This window comes from Triticum dicoccoides, chromosome 4A (genome assembly GCF_002162155.2).
Source record: "Triticum dicoccoides isolate Atlit2015 ecotype Zavitan chromosome 4A, WEW_v2.0, whole genome shotgun sequence".
NCBI lineage: Eukaryota > Viridiplantae > Streptophyta > Magnoliopsida > Poales > Poaceae > Triticum > Triticum dicoccoides.
The window spans coordinates 487,431,120-487,447,263 of record NC_041386.1 but is presented as its reverse complement, the minus strand read 5'-3'; the positions used below and the strand labels follow the sequence as shown (position 1 = coordinate 487,447,263).

Below are 16,144 nucleotides of genomic sequence, written 5' to 3'. Positions count from 1 at the left end.
TGGCTTACCACTCGGTAGGATTTTGATAACTTAGGCGAGTACTTGGACTGCAGCTAAGCCTCCAAGTGGAAGTCTGGCTTACCACTCGGTAGGATTTTTATAACTTAGGCGAGTACTTGGACTGCAGCTAAGCCCCCGAGTGGAAGTCTGGCTTACCACTCGGTAGGATTTTTATAACTTAGGCGAGTACTTGGACTGCAGCTAAGCCCCCGAGTGGAAGTCTGGCTTACCACTCGGTAGGATTTTATTTGATCTTAGGCGAAACGGATTCGCAGCTAAGCCTCCGAGTGGGAGTCTGGCTCACCACTCGGTAAGGATTTTTACAAACTTAGGCGAAACGAATTCGCGGCTAAGTCACCCACTGAGGGGAAAATTTTATTGGACAAAATAAAAAGTGACAAAAATTACGGAGGAACTATGACACTATTATTTTGAAATCCATGAACTACAGGAGTACTTTATTGCAACTCATCCGAGTGATAAGCTTAAGTGTAAAATGGGCGGAGTAGTTCCGCGTTCCAAGCTCGGGGCTCGTCGATATTATGTTCGACGTTGTAAAGACGGTACGCCCCGTTGTGGAGAACTTTGGTGACGATGAAGGGTCCTTCCCAAGAAGGAGCAAGCTTGTGAGGTTTCTTCTGATCCACTCGGAGAACTAAATCTCCTTCCTGGAAGGCTCGACCCCTCACATTTCTGGCGTGGAAACGACGCAAATCTTGTTGGTGGATGGTCGATCGGATCAGAGCCATCTCCCTTTCTTCCTCTAAAAGGTCGACTGCGTCCTGCCGCGCTTGTTCAGCTTCTGCTTCGTTGTAGATCTCAACTCGAGGAGCATTGTGGAGAAGATCGCTCGGCAAGACTGCTTCAGCTCCGTAGACCAAGAAGAATGGAGTTCTTCCGGTCGATCAATTAGGTGTGGTCCGCAGTCCCCAAAGCACCGAGGGAAGTTCGTCGACCCACGCTCCAGCTGCATGCTTGAGATCACGCATCAGTCGGGGTTTCAATCCCTTGAGAATCAGGCCATTGGCTCGCTCTGCTTGTCCATTCGTCTGCGGATGGGCGACTGAAGCGTAGTCGACTCGTGTGCCTTGAGAGTTGCAGAAATCCCTGAATTCCTCCGAGTCAAAGTTCGCCCCATTATCCGTAATGATGCTGTGCGGGACTCCATATCTGAATATCAGTTCCCTGATGAAGCTAACAACAGTACCGGCGTCAAGGTTCTTGATTGGTTTAGCCTCAATCCACTTGGTGAACTTGTCGACTGCCACCAGTACATGCGTGAAGCCACTTCGACCTGTTCTCAAAGGACCGACCATGTCCAACCCCCATACTGCGAAAGGCCAGACGAGTGGAATGGTCTTCAGAGCTGATGCAGGCTTGTGCGACATATTCGAGTAGAACTGACATCCTTCGCACTTATCCACTATTTCCTTTGCCATCTCATTCGCCTTTGGCCAGTAAAATCCGGCTCGGTATGCTTTGGCCACGATGGTCCGAGAGGACGCATGATGACCACAGGTCCCCGAGTGGATATCATTAAGGATGATTCGACCTTCTTCTGGTGTTATGCACTTCTGACCAACTCCAGTCGCGCTTTCTCTATATAACTGTCCTTTGATTACGGTAAAGGCTTTAGATCGACGGACGATCTGTCGAGCCTCTTCCTCATCCTCCGGAAGCTCTTTTCTCAGGATATACGCGATATACGGAACTGTCCAGTCGGGAATGACCACCAAGACCTCCATAACCAAGTCGACCACTGCTGAGACTTCAACCTCAGTCGAATCTGTGGCACTCTTGGGCTATGGAGCTTCTTCGGTGAAAGGATCTTCTTTGACTGACGGAGTGTGTATATGTTCCAAGAACACACCACTCGGAATGGCTCCTCTCTTGGAACCTATCTTTGCTAGATCATCAGCTGCTTGATTTTTCAGTCGGGGTATATGATGGAGCTCCAACCCCTCGAACTTCTTTTCCAGCTTCCTCACTGCACTGCAGTATCCAGTCATGGCTGGGCTTCTCACGTCCCACTCCTTCATTACTTGGTTGACCACTAAATCTGAATCGCCATAGACCATCAGGCGACGGACGCCGAGTGAAATGGCCATGTGCAATCCGTATAAGAGGGCCTCATACTCTGCCTCATTGTTGGAGGAATCAAAGTGAATCTGGAGCACATATCTGAGCTTATCTCCTCTGGGGGAAACCAGGACAACCCCAGCACCGGAACCATTCAACATCTTAGAGCCATCAAAAAACATGGTCCAATGCTCCGAGTGAACTTCAGTCGGCTGCTGCTGTTCAATCCACTCAGCGAGGAAATCTGCTATTGCCTGGGACTTAATGGCTTTCTTTGCCTCAAACTTGATATCAAGGGGAAGAAGTTCAATCGCCCATTTCGCCACTCGACCAGTTGCATCTCTGTTGTGCAAAATCTCTAATAGTGGAGCATCGCTGACGACTGTGATGGAATGATCAGAGAAATAATGAGCAACCTTCTTTGTGGTCATGTATATTCCATACACAAGCTTCTGATAATGAGGATATCTCTGCTTGGATGGAGTCAAGACTTCAGACAAATAATACACTGGGCGCTGAACTTTGAAAGCTTTTCCTTCTTCTTCCCGCTCGACCGTAAGCACTGTACTGACGACTTGTCCTGTGGCTGCGATATAAAGCAACAGAGGCTCTTTGCTGATTGGAGCAGCAAGCACTGGCTAGGTGGAGAGCAGAGCTTTTAGCTCGGCAAATGCTGCATCAGCTTCTGGAGTGCACTTGAACTTGTCTGCCTTCTTCATTAGTCGATAAAGAGGCAATGCCTTTTCACCGAGTCATGAGATGAATCGACTTAAAGCGGCCAAGCATCCAGTAAGCTTCTGAACATCGTGCACTCGCACAGGGCGTTTCATTCGGAGAATGGTGCCGATCTTTTCTGGATTAGCGTCGATCCCTCGCTCGGAAACGAGAAAACCGAGTAACTTGCCACCAGGAACTCCGAATGTGCACTTTGATGGATTGAGCTTGATATCATACCTTCTAAGGTTGGCAAATGTTTCGGCGAGGTCAGCGAGCAGGTCGGAACCTTTTCGTGACTTGACGACTATATCATCCATATACGCTTCCACATTCCGACTGATTTGAGTGAGTAGACACTTCTGAATCATTCGCATAAATGTGGCTCCGGCATTCTTGAGGCCGAATGGCATGGTGATATAGCAGAGGCACCCGAATGGAGTGATGAAAGCTGTTTTTACCTCGTCGGGTCCGTACAGACGGATTTGGTGGTACCCGGAGTAGGCGTCTAGAAAAGACAATCTCTCGCATCCCGTGGTCGAGTCAACAATTTGATCTATGCGAGGGAGAGGAAAATGATCTTTCGGGCAGGCCCGGTTGATGTGCTTGAAATCAATGCACATTCGAAGCGATTTGTCCTTCTTAGGAACCATGACGACATTAGCGAGCCATTCGGAGTGGTATATCTCTCGGATAAATCCTGCCGCCAACAGTCGAGCCACTTCCTCACCAATGGCTTTTCTCTTCTGGACGGCGGACCGTCGAAGATGCTCTTTGACTGGTTTTGCTGATGAGTCGACTCTTAGGTGATGCTCAGCCAGTCCCCTGGGAACACCTGGCATGTCAGCGGGCTTCCATGCAAAAATGTCCTAGTTCTCACGGAGGAACTGGATGAGCGCTTCTTCCTATTTCGGGTCGAGTGTTGTGGATATGTGGGTCGGGGCTGCATCGGGGTCGGTCGGGTGAATGTGAACAGGCTTCGTCTCATCGGACGACTGGAATGCAGATTCTGTGGCGGGTTTCTTGGATCGCAGCAAATCACTCGGATCTGCGTTTTGCTTGTATTCTTCAAACTCGACCGTTGTCACCTGGGAATCGGCAATCTTTGAGCCCTTCTGAAAGCACTCTTCTGCCTTTTTCCGATCACCGGTGACAGTGATCACTCCTTTGGGGCCGGGCATCTTCAATTTGTGGTACACGTAACATGGTCGAGCCATGAATCGTGCATAAGCTGGTCTCCCCAAAATGGCATGATATGCACTCTGAAAATCCACGACCTCAAACGTTAACTTCTCTTTGCGAAAATGTTTCGAATCACCAAACACCACGTCCAGAGCTATTTGGCCGAGTGACTCGGCTTTCTTCCCTGGTATAACTCCATGAAAGCTCATGTTACTGGTGCTCAGTCGGGACATCAGAATGCCCATTCCTTTCAGTGTGTCTGCATACAACAAATTCAGCCCGCTACCACCGTCCATCAGCACTTTTGTCAGTCGAGTGCCTTCGACAACTGGATCGACCACCAAAGCTTGCCTCCCAGGGGTGGCAATATGAGTCGGGTGATCAGATTGGTCGAATGTGATGGGTGTTTGGGACCATCTCAGATAATTTGCTTTTGCTGGGGTAACCATGTTCACCTCGCGGTTAATGACTTTCAATCGACTCTTGCTTTCCACATCTGCAAAGATCATCAGAGTGGAGTTGACATGCGGATATCCTTCCTCACTGTCCTCCTTGTCTTCGGCCTTGTCCGACTCCTTTTCCTTGTCTTTAGACTGTTTTCCTTGAAACTGCTGGATCAGGAGTCGACATTGGCGAGTGGTATGCTTTGGGTAAATGATATTCCCCTCTTCGTCTTTCTTCGTGTGGATGTGACACGGCATATCCATCACATCGTTCCCTTCTTTATCCTTTACCTTCTTAGGGTTCCAGGATCCTTTTGGTTTCCCTTTAGACTTTCCATGAGTCACGGCCAGAGCCTCTCCAGGAGCTGCCGGTTCAGCCTTCCGCTTCTGTTTCCGACTGGTGTTTCCCTTCTCCGACTGGCTCGGCTTGTGCTTGCCGCTTCGGAGTCGGTCTTCTTCTTCGCCGTTGGCGTACTTGGTAGCAATTTCCATCATCCGACTCAAGGTCATGTCTCCAGTTCGACCAAATTTCAAACTCAATTCTCTGTTCTTGACACCATCCTTGAAGGCGCAGACTGCCTGATGATCAGACACATTCTCCACAGTATGGTGCAAAGTGATCCATCTCTGAATATACTCCCTGAGAGTCTCATTGGTCTTCTGCACGCAGACTTGCAGCTCCGTCAATCCAGCCGGTCGCTTGCAAGTTCCTTCAAACGTTCTGACGAACACTCGGGACAGATCTTCCCAAGTGTAAATGCTGCTAGGAGGTAACTGATTCAACCACGCTCTGGCAGAACCTTCCAACATGAGGGGCAAATGCTTCATGGCCACCTCGTCATTCCCACCACCAATCTGAACCGCCACTCGGTAGTCCTCAAGCCAAGTTTCAGGCTTAGACTCACCGGTGAACTTGCTGACTCCTGTTGCCAACCTGAAATTGGGAGGAATCACTGCGGCTCTGATAGCTCTGCTGAAACATTCTGGACCAGAAACGTGCACTCGACTGCTCGTGGGCGCATCTCTGTCGAGTCCACCTCGATGGGCTCTGTTCCGGTCGACCAGGCCTTGCACGATAATGGATCGCGCGTCGAAGCCTGGTTCTCTGGGGTCGACTGGAACTCTTCGCCCCGCACTGAGCTGACGTCTGTCATCTTGCTGCCGAGGAGCGTAAGACCCACCCCTCGGAGGGGAAGTGGGCACTCGACGCCTATCATCTCGGTCGTGTCGGTCTCCATATTGGTCTCGCCGATTCTCGCGCCCTTCACGCCGCGGAGGCGATCTGGGACTGTGAGCCGACTGAACCGTATTCGCAGCGACGGATCGACTGTGAATTCTGTTGCGCGACTGCGACACGGCTGAATTCTGATCTCCTGCTGCCCGGAGCAGATCCCTGATCTGCATCAAGCCTCTGCCAGCTTCCGACTGAGAGGGCTGGATGGACTCTACTATACGGGTCGCAGCTGCTAAATTCTGGATTGGGGTTCGATATACCTGAGTCGGCGGGAAGAGTTGACGTCGATTGGCATCGGGAACTCGTTGCCGCGCGCGCTCGTCGAGTGCTCGCTGAAGATTCTCCAGGCGAGCGCGTTCGGCCAAATCGGCCAAACGTGCCTCCTCCAAGGCGCGAGCCTCGGGGGTTTCTCCTGCGATGGGAGTATGCAGGGCGTCCATGTTCCTGCGGCGAAGTTCTTCTCTTTGCAGAGAGTCGAGTGGCTCGGGCTGGTACTCTTCGTGGTCTCGTGCGGGGTCGCCTCCATCGCCTGCCCCACCATCACGGGCGAAGCCAGGGGGGCTGCGAGGCCCGTCGACCATCAGGATTTCCGCCGCTGGATCATTGCTATCGCATTCGGATGCGATCTCTACGGAGCCAGTCGACAGATCGAACAGGCCGTAGAGACATTCGTCGGGCTCGATTGCCGCAACTTGGGTGGTGGCCGTCTGGTGAGCCACCGCGTGCCTCACCCATCGCTGAAGCCTCGACCGACCCGAGCGCTTGCGCTGGCGGGAGACCGGGAGGGTGGTCGATAGGGGAGTCGACCGATATGGGGTCGACGGTTGCCGCAGCAGAACGCCGCGGACACATGCGCGAAAATGCGTCGCACCGCGGACGGGGAGCGCATCGACGTCGAGTGGAGCCTCCTGGAGCCAGGCGGAGTCGTCGGCGGCGAAGGTGAGGGCACCGAGACGAATCTCTCGACCCTCGACCAAAACTCCAGCAGCTACCATGATGAAAGTACTCGGAAGAATCGCAACTTCTCCACAAAATCGCTAAAACACCGGCCCCACGGTGGGCGCCAACTGTCGTGGATCTAAGTCTGACAGTAGAGTGGGGGGTAGGTATGGAGAGGCAAGGTCCTAGCTATGGAGAGGTTGTAAACACAAGAGATGTACGAGTTCAGGCCCTTCTCGGAGGAAGTAAAAGCCCTACGTCTCGGAGCCTGGAGGCGGTCGAGTGGATTATGTGTATATGGATTACAAGGTGCCGAACCCTTCTGCCTGTGGAGGGGGGTGGCTTATATAGAGTGTGCCAGGACCCCAGCCAACCCACGTAATGAAGGGTTTAAGGTACATTAAGGCCGGGGCGTTACTGGTAACGCCCCACATAAAGTGTCTTTACTATCATAAAGTCTACTTAATTACAGACCGTTGCAGTGCAGAGTGCCTCTTGACCTTCTGGTGGTCGAGTGAGTCTTCGTGGTCGAGTCCTTCAAGTCAGTCGAGTGAGTCCCTCGTAGGTCGACTGGAAGGTGATCTCTTCTAAGGGTGTCCTTGGGCAGGGTACTTAGATCAGGTCTGTGACCCTACCCTAGGTACATGACTCCATCACCAAGCTAAGGTGCTCCATAATTGCAAACAAAGACATGGATGGATAGAGCACAACAATATTAACAAAACATCCTTACTGATCATCCTCAAAAGAGGCACGGATCACTAGGAAACAACATGAACATATGGCATAAAAAACAAAACAAGACAAGCACTTGGTGAAATTCTAAGTCCCTGAAATCAGCATCAACGAGTAGGCTACTTTGCATGCTTGTGCTAGTCACCACAAAGATCACAAAAATACATGGCATACACCCATGTAAAGATGGCATGGCATATAACAAAATACATGTAGAGCTCAGGATCATAGCATGCACACATTAATCATGGCAAAAATGACAAAAGACCATTTGCTGAAACAGATCTGAAATATTCCTCGCATAGCCCTCTTCCAACAGCATTTCGGGCATTAAGATGAGCTCAAATGAAAATGATGCAATGAGATGAAATGATGTACTCGTCGAGACGAACATTTTGATATGCTACACGCGCAAATCGGAGCTACGGATGCAGAGTTATGGCATGATGAAGATTGCAAAATATTAGGGTTTTCGGGAGGAAAAAGTCAACCGTTGTCCCGATCCAGATCTGGCAGAGATTACGAGGATCGCCGGAGTACTGTAGCAGCTCGTCGTGGTTGATGGATCCGGCCGGAGTAGCTCGTCAGGGATCGCCGGAGGAGGGTCTCGGGGTCGCGGGGAGGCCGCCGGAGACCGGATCGGGCGTGGGGCGGCGCACCGCGGCGAGGGGTGGCAAACGGCGAGGTGAGGCAGCGGTCGCCGGAGCTTGCGAGGCCGGCAATGGCGCGCGGCGGCGGAGAGACGGCGCCGGCGTCGGGCGCGAAGAGAAATGGCGGCGGGCGCGCGGAGGTAGGTGGCGGCGCCGACGTGGGCCGAACGTGGGCTTCGGCGGGCCCGCGCGGTCGGCGGCGATGTGGGCGCCCGCCCGGACAGGTGGCGCGTCCTCGTTGTTCGGCGGCGGCGGGCGGACGTGTCCGGCCCAATTCGGACACGTCCGGTGGCAACAGGAGCAGATTTGTAGGGTTTGGAAGGAGGGGATCCGGGATTTTCGTGGAGGGGTCTATTTATAGAGGTAGAGGGAGCTAGGAAGCTCCAAATGGAGTGCGGTTTTCGGCCACGCGATCGTGATCAAACGCTCTAGATGATGAGAGAGGTTTAGGTGGGTTTTGGGCCAATTTGGAGAGGTGTTGGGCTGCAACACACACGAGGCCTTTTCGGTCCCTCGGTTAACCGTTGGAGTATCAAACGAAGTCCAAATGGCACGAAACTTGACAGACGGTCTACCGGTAGTAAACCAAGGCCGCATGACAAGTCTCGGTCCAGTCCAAAAACGTTTAACACCCACACATGAAAAGAGGTAGAAAGGACCACCGGAGGGCATAGGAGCGCCAGAATGCAAAACGGACAACGGGGAAAATGCTCGAATGCATGAGACGCACACGTATGCAAATGCAATGCACATGATGACATGATATGATATGCATGACAAAGACAACAACACACGGAGACAAAAACCCGACAACGGATAAATAAAATAACTCAGTGCCGGAAACGACAAGAGTTGGGATACATATAAAGTAAATTACATCCGGGGTGTTACAAAGGCCCCCGCCAAGCGCACCAGCAGGGCCACCGTCAGGCCCGCACCAGCCAAAGTCTCCGCCGCTGTTCGCATGCAGCTGCCAACCCAACCAGCTGGGCAGGCACCTGCGTGGTGACATGCAGCCCTTCGTGGAGGCTCCACCACCGCGCCACCTCAGCTGCCTGCCTACCTACATGGCACCGCATGCATCGCTGGCCACGGCGCGTGTCGAAGCTTGGAGGAGGAGCGACGGACGGGACAAGCCTCGCCCCCGCCCCGATAAAGTGGAGGGACACCTAAACCTCGCATTTAATGCACTTTGTCCTGTAATACTAGGATAACCTCACAACACTGTTGCCTTTCCACCTCCTGTGTGCCACTGTGACAACCCCTTTTTCATAAAAGGAGGCCTAAGGTGACGAGGAGAGGGATTCGGCTTTTTGGAGCTCGTTACACCCCGTAGCTAGTTCAAGAACTCAGAATACATCCACCAAAGCAGGACTAGGGTTTTACGCATCCTCGCGGCCAGGACCTGGATAAATGAACCACGTGCTCTCTGTTAGACCCGCTCTTCTCTCAACCCCGCGCCCCGCAACCACAGTAGGGATCCTTGTGATCCCATAGGTATCGTTTCCCACCGACATGATTAGTTCACATCTCCATGTGACCAATACCCAAAGGGTTCACTAGAGTCAATAATCTAGTTCACATCGCTATGTGATTGACACCCAAAGAGTGATCATGTTTTGCTTGTGAGAGAAATTTAGTCAACGGGTCTGCCACATTCAGAGCCGTATGTATTTTGCAAAAAATTATATGTCTACAATGCTCTGCACGGAGCTACTCTTCTTTCGAGAGAAACTTCTTCTCTAGAAAGGATCCATTCTTTGCAACAAATATCTTGCCTTCGGATCTGTGATAGAAGGTGTACCCAACAGTTTCCTTTGGGTATCCTATGAAGACGCATTTCTCCGATTTGGGTTCAAGCTTATCAGGTTAAAACTTTTCCACATAAGCATCATAGCCCCAAACTTTAGGAAACGACGGCTTAGGTTTCTTTCTAAACCACAATTCAAATGTCGTCGTCTCAACGGATTTAGATGGTGCCCTATTTAACGTGAATGCAACTGTCTCTAATGCATAATCCCAGAACGATATTGATAAATCGGTAAGGGACATCATTGATCGCACCATATCTTATAAAGTACGGTTATGATGTTCGGATACACCATTACGCTGTGGTGTTCCAGGTGGCGTGAGTTGCGAAACTATTCCTCATTGTTTCAAATGAAGACCAAACTCATAACTCAAATATTCACCTCGACGATCAGATCGTAGAAAATTCATTTTCTTGTTACGATGATTTTCCACTTCACTCTGAAATTCTTTGAACTTTTCAAATGTTTCAGACTTATGTTTCATCAAATAGATATACCCATCTGCTCAAATCATCTGTGAAGGTCAGAAAATAATGATACCCGCCGCGAGCCTCAACACTCATCGGACCGCATACATCGGTATGTATTATTTCCAATAAGTCAGCGGCTCGCTCCATTGTTCCGGAGAACGGAGTCTTAGTCATCTTGCCCATGAGGCATGGTTCGCAAGCATCTAGTGATTCATAATCAAGTGATTCCAAAAGCCCATCAACATGGAGTTTCTTCATGCGCTTTACACCAATATGACCTAAACGCCAGTGCCACAAATATGTTGCACTACCATTATCAACTTTGCATCTTTTCGCATCAATATTATGAATATGTTATCACTACGATCGAGATTCAGTAAACCATTCACCTTGGGTGTATGATCATAGAAGGTTTTATTCATGTAAATAGAGCAACAATTATTCTTTGACTTAAATGAATAACTGTATTGCAATAAACATGATCCAATCATATTTATGATCAACACAAACACAAAATAACATTTATTTTAGGTTCAACACTAATCCCAAAGGTAAAGGGAGTGTGCGATGGTGATCTTATCAACCTTGGAATCACTTCCAACTCACATTATCACCTCGCCCTTAACTAGTCTTTGTTTATTTTGCAACTCCCATTTCGAGTTACTGCGCTTAGCAACTGAACCAGTACCAAATACTGAGGGGTTGCTATAAACACTAGTAAAGTACACATCAATAACATGTATATCAAATATACCTTGTTCACTTTGCCATCCTTCCTATCCGCCAAGTATCTAGGGCAGTTCCACTTCCAGTGACCATTTCTTTTGCAATAGAAGCACTCAGTTTCAGGCTCCGGTCTAGCTTTGGGCTTCTTCATGGGTGTGGCAGCTTTCTTGCCATTCTTCTTGAAGTTACCTTTCTTTCCCTTGCCCTTTTACTTGAAACTAGTGGTCTTGTCAACCATCAACACTTGATGCTTTTCTTGATTTCTACCTTCACTGATTTGAGCATCGCAAAGAGCTCGGGAATCGTTTTCGTCATCCCTTACATATTATAGTTCATCACAAAGTTCCAGTTACTTGGCAATAGTGACTAGAGAACCTTGTCAGTCACTATATTATCTGGAAGATTAACTCCCACTTGATTCAAGCGATTGTAGTACTCAGACATTTTGAGCACATGCTCACTGGTTGAGCTATTCTCCTCCATCTTGTAGGCAAAGTACCTATTAGAGGTCTCATACCTCTCGACTCGGGTATGAGTCTGAAATACCAATTTCAGCTCTTGGAACATCTTATATGCTTTGTGGCGTTCAAAACGTTTTTGAATTCCTGGTTCTAAGCCGTAAAGCATAGCGCACTAAACTATCAAGTAGTCATCATACCGAGCTTGCCAAACATTCATAATGTCTGCATCTGCTCCTGTAATAGGTCCGTCACCTAGCAGTGCATCAAGGACATAATTCTTCTGTGCAGCAATGAGGATAATCCTCAGATCACAGAGCTAGTCCGCATCATCGCTACTAACATTTTTCAACATAGTTTTCTCTAGGAACATATCATAAATAAAACAGGGAAGCTATACGCGAGCAATTGATCTACAACATAGATATGCAAATACTATCAGGACTAAGTTCATGATAAATTTAAGTTCAATTAATCATATTACTTAAGAACTCCCACTTAGATAGACATCCCTCTAATCATCTAAGTGATCACATGATCCATATAAACTAAACCATGTCCGATCATCACATGAGATGGAGTAGTTTTCAATGGTGAACATCACTATGTTGATCATATCTATTATATGATTCACGCTCGACCTTTCGGTCTTAGTGTCCCGAGGCCATATCTGCATATGCTAGGCTCGTCAAGTTTAACCTGAGTATTCTGCATGTGCGAAACTGGCTTGCACCCGTTGTATGTGAACATAGAGCTTATCACACCCGATCATCACGTGGTGTCTCGGCATGACGAACTGTCGCAACGGTGCATACTCAGGGAGAACACTTGTACCTTGAAATTAGTGAGAGATCATCTTATAATGCTACCGCCAAACTAAGCAAAATAAGATGCATAAAAGATAAACATCACATGCAATCAAAATATGTGACATGATATGGCCATCATCATCTTGTGCCTTTGATCTCCATCTCCAAAGTACCGTCATGATCTCCATCGTCACCGGCATGACACCATGATCTCCATGATCTCGATCTCTATCAACGTGTCGTCACATGGTCGTCTTGCCAACTATTGCTATCGCATAGCGATAAAGTAAAGCAATTGTATGGCACTTACATCTTATGCAATAAAGAGACAACCATAAGGCTCCTAACAGTTGTCGATAACTTTAACAAAACATGATCATCTCATACAATAATTTATATCTCATCACGTCTTGACCATATCACATCACAACATGCCCTGCAAAAACAAGTTAGACGTCCTCTACTTTGTAGTTGCAAGTTTTACATGGCTGCTACGAGCTTCTAGCAAGAACCGTTCTTACCTACGCATGAAAACCACAACGTGGTACGGTGATTGCTTTTTGATCTTCAAAAAGAACCATGTTCATTGAATCCAATTCAACTAAAGTTTGAGAAACAAACACCCACTAGCCACTGTGTCCGAAGCATGTCGGTAGAACCAGTCTCGCATAAGCGTACGCGTAATGTCGGTCTGAGCCGCTTTATCCAACAATACCGCTGAATCAAGAATCAACTAGTGATGGCAAGCAATATGTATATACCCACGCCCACAACTCCTTTGTGTTCTACTCGTGCATATAACATCTACGCATAGACCTGGCTCAGATGCCACTGTTGGGGAATGCAGTAATTTCAAAAAAAATCCTACGCACACGCAAGATCTATCTAGGTGATGCATAGCAACGAGAGGGGAAGAGTATTGTCCACGTACCCTCGCAGACCGTAAGCGGAAGCGTTATGACAACGCGGTTGATGTAGTCGAACGTCTTCACGATCTGACAGATCCTAGCACCGAAGGTACGACACCTCCGTGATCTGCACACATTCATCTTGGTGACGTCCCACGAACTCTAGATCCAGCTGAGTGTCGAGGGAGAGTTTCATCAGCACGACGGCGTGATGATGGTGATGATGAAGCTACCAGAACAGGGCTTCGCCTAAGCACTGCTACGATATGACCGAGGTGGAAATCTGTGCAGGGGGGCACCGAACATGGCTAAGACAATTGTCAACTTGTGTGTCTATGGGGAGCCCCTCTCCCCCGTATATAAAGGAGTGGAGGAGGGGAGGGCCGACCCTCTCTATGGCGCGCCCTAGGGGGAGTCCTACTCCCACCGGGAGTAGGATTCCCCCCTTTCCCTAGTAGGAATAGGAGAGAACGAAGGGGGAGAGAGAAGGAAGGGAGTGGGGCCCACACCCAATTCGGATTGGGATAGGGGGCGCGCCCTCCACCTTGGCCTTCCTCTCCTCTATTCCACTAAGGCCCAATAAGGCCCATATACTCCCCGAGGGGTTCCGGTAACCTCTCGGTACTCCGGTAAACGCCCGAACTCATCCAGAACCATTCTGATGTCCAAACATAGGCTTCCAATATATCGTTCTTTATGTCTCGACCATTTCGAGACTCCTCGTCATGTCCATGATCAAATCCGGGACTCCGAACTACCTTCGGTACATCAAAATACATAAACTCATAATACCGATCGTCACCGAACATTAAGTGTGCGGACCCTATGGGTTCGAGAATTATGTAGACATGACCGAGACTCATCTCCGGTCAATAACCAAGAGCGGAACCTGGATGCTCAAATTGGTTCCTACATATTCTACGAAGATCTTTATCGGTCAAACCGCATAACAACATACGTTGTTCCCTTTTGTCATCAGTATGTTACTTGCCCGAGATTCGATCATCGGTATTGTAAAAACCGTAAAAAATAATATAATAAATAAATTAGATAAAAATAATTTCAACGGCGTTGCCAAAACATTAATTAAAATAATAGAAACAACTACATTTATTATTAGAGCAAATAGCATTTAGTCATGCAAAACAAATTCTTCTCCAAACCTCCATATATTTTATAAACCCTTGTCTCATTTCTTTCACATAAAGTAAATGCCAACTAATGGCCAGCCAAGCAAATTACACATGTCCATAGTACAACCCACAAGAGACACAAGTGGAGGCATGCATGCAAGACTAACCACGCATGCATGCCAAATGTAATGTGTCTTCAAACCGACATAGCTATTCACCCCACTATAAATAGGAGCCATCCCTTTCACTGGACCATTCTACCTCACACACACATACGCTGGAGTACCCCCACCACTTGTCTTTTCACCTTCTGCCACACTGCTGTCCTTCACTGCGGTGAAGATCTTTGGGTTACATGCGCCACCAGGTACTAATCAAGTACCTTGTTGTGTTATCCTTTCTTGCTTGATTTCTTATCTATCTCCACCTCGGTTTGAATCAGTCCATGAGCATCTATTCACTTTGATCTCTTTACCTTACTGTAAAAAGAACAAAATGTTTGCGTAAACACCCAAGTTAGTCAAACTAATTAGATCAACTGCAAAAGCTTGTAAAATTTCTGTGAATGACATCCGTGGCTTGTACTAGATATAACATGCCAAGAATCAAATCCTAGGTACTAGTAACTTGCTAAGACATGTATGTATCCAAAGGATCAACCTTCCTGTGTATACTACCTTGTCCTAATTATTAATCCCTGCCAATCTGTAGCAAACACTGAGAGACTGATGTTTATAATCTACTCACAAGTAATTATTTTTGGAGTTTCACTGCCACTGTTTACTTCTATATGATGTTCAAGGATGAGTAGCACTAGTTAGGAACAATATTTAGTTCTAATCAGTAGCAATACCATGACCACACCATAGATTAAATCTTAATTAATTTCTTGGCCTTGAGATAAACAAAGAGAAAGAAGGCAATATGGCTGAGTGGGGAATAGTAGGGCCTGGGATAAAATGAACAACATATGCACACCCACGTTCACATATAGCAGGCACTTGTTGTGAAATTTGGAGCACTTCGTGGAGAAGGAATCAGGATTAGCACTTACCAGTAGTAGCAGTAGGATGTGGCTAGTCCACACCGTTAGCAACAGAGCCATGGCGACCGAGCAGCGCCGGTGAAGCCGCACGCGCCCGACGCCCGTGGCTGCATGCCTCGTGCGTGTGGCTGCGCTGGGGGAGGATGTAGGCATGGAGACGTCGTTGCCGCTGCAGCCGGTGGCAAGCCCACCGGACCTAGATCAGGCGGCGCTAGGATTGAGTGGTGGCGGCGATTTTGGCGGTGGCAGATCAAATAATTGGGGTAATATGGTAGAGGGAGTCGAGGGGATTTCGTGGGTGTCCGCGGTGTCGCCGGAGATTGCCGGAAGTGGCAGATCGAGCCGGCGGCGGCCTGCTCTGTAGTTAGGGAGAGAGAGATGAGTTGGTTCTGTTCGGCTGAGCATACCAGTGACAGTGAGAGAGAGGAAGAGAGCTGGGGAAGATGACTAGTTGGATAAAAAAATGATATTTCTGCCGAGGTTGGGTTCAACCAGCTAAACACATTTTTCCTTTTGAGCTTGCTTTCTTGCTCTTTCTGATGTGCACGTGCGTACTACTTGTTGATGTGCTGTATGCATTTTGCTTCTAATTACACACTAGCACGTATCATTACCTCTTTAATTAAAATGGATTGCACTGTATGGAAGTGTTGCTTGATGCTTGGATCTTGATTAGGGAAAATATAAACTTCTTTGTGAAATAATTATCAGGAGTCGATCTCGGACCCATAGGACCCACTTCTGGTGGTTCTGAGTTGGTCGGAGCGCTACCCAGCAAGTCGTCGTCTCCTTGACCATGTCTTGATAA

General features: G+C 48.4%; 1 long non-coding RNA gene across 1 annotated transcript; it reads right to left on the bottom strand.

The window, feature by feature from the left end:
* Positions 1 to 14,311: 14,311 nt before the first annotated feature.
* LOC119286338 lies at positions 14,312 to 15,803 on the bottom strand. Its single transcript, XR_005140387.1, has 2 exons — positions 15,346 to 15,803; positions 14,312 to 14,770 (listed from the first exon to the last, which is right to left on the bottom strand). It is a non-coding gene; the product is annotated as an uncharacterized LOC119286338 (long non-coding RNA).
* Positions 15,804 to 16,144: the final 341 nt, after the last annotated feature.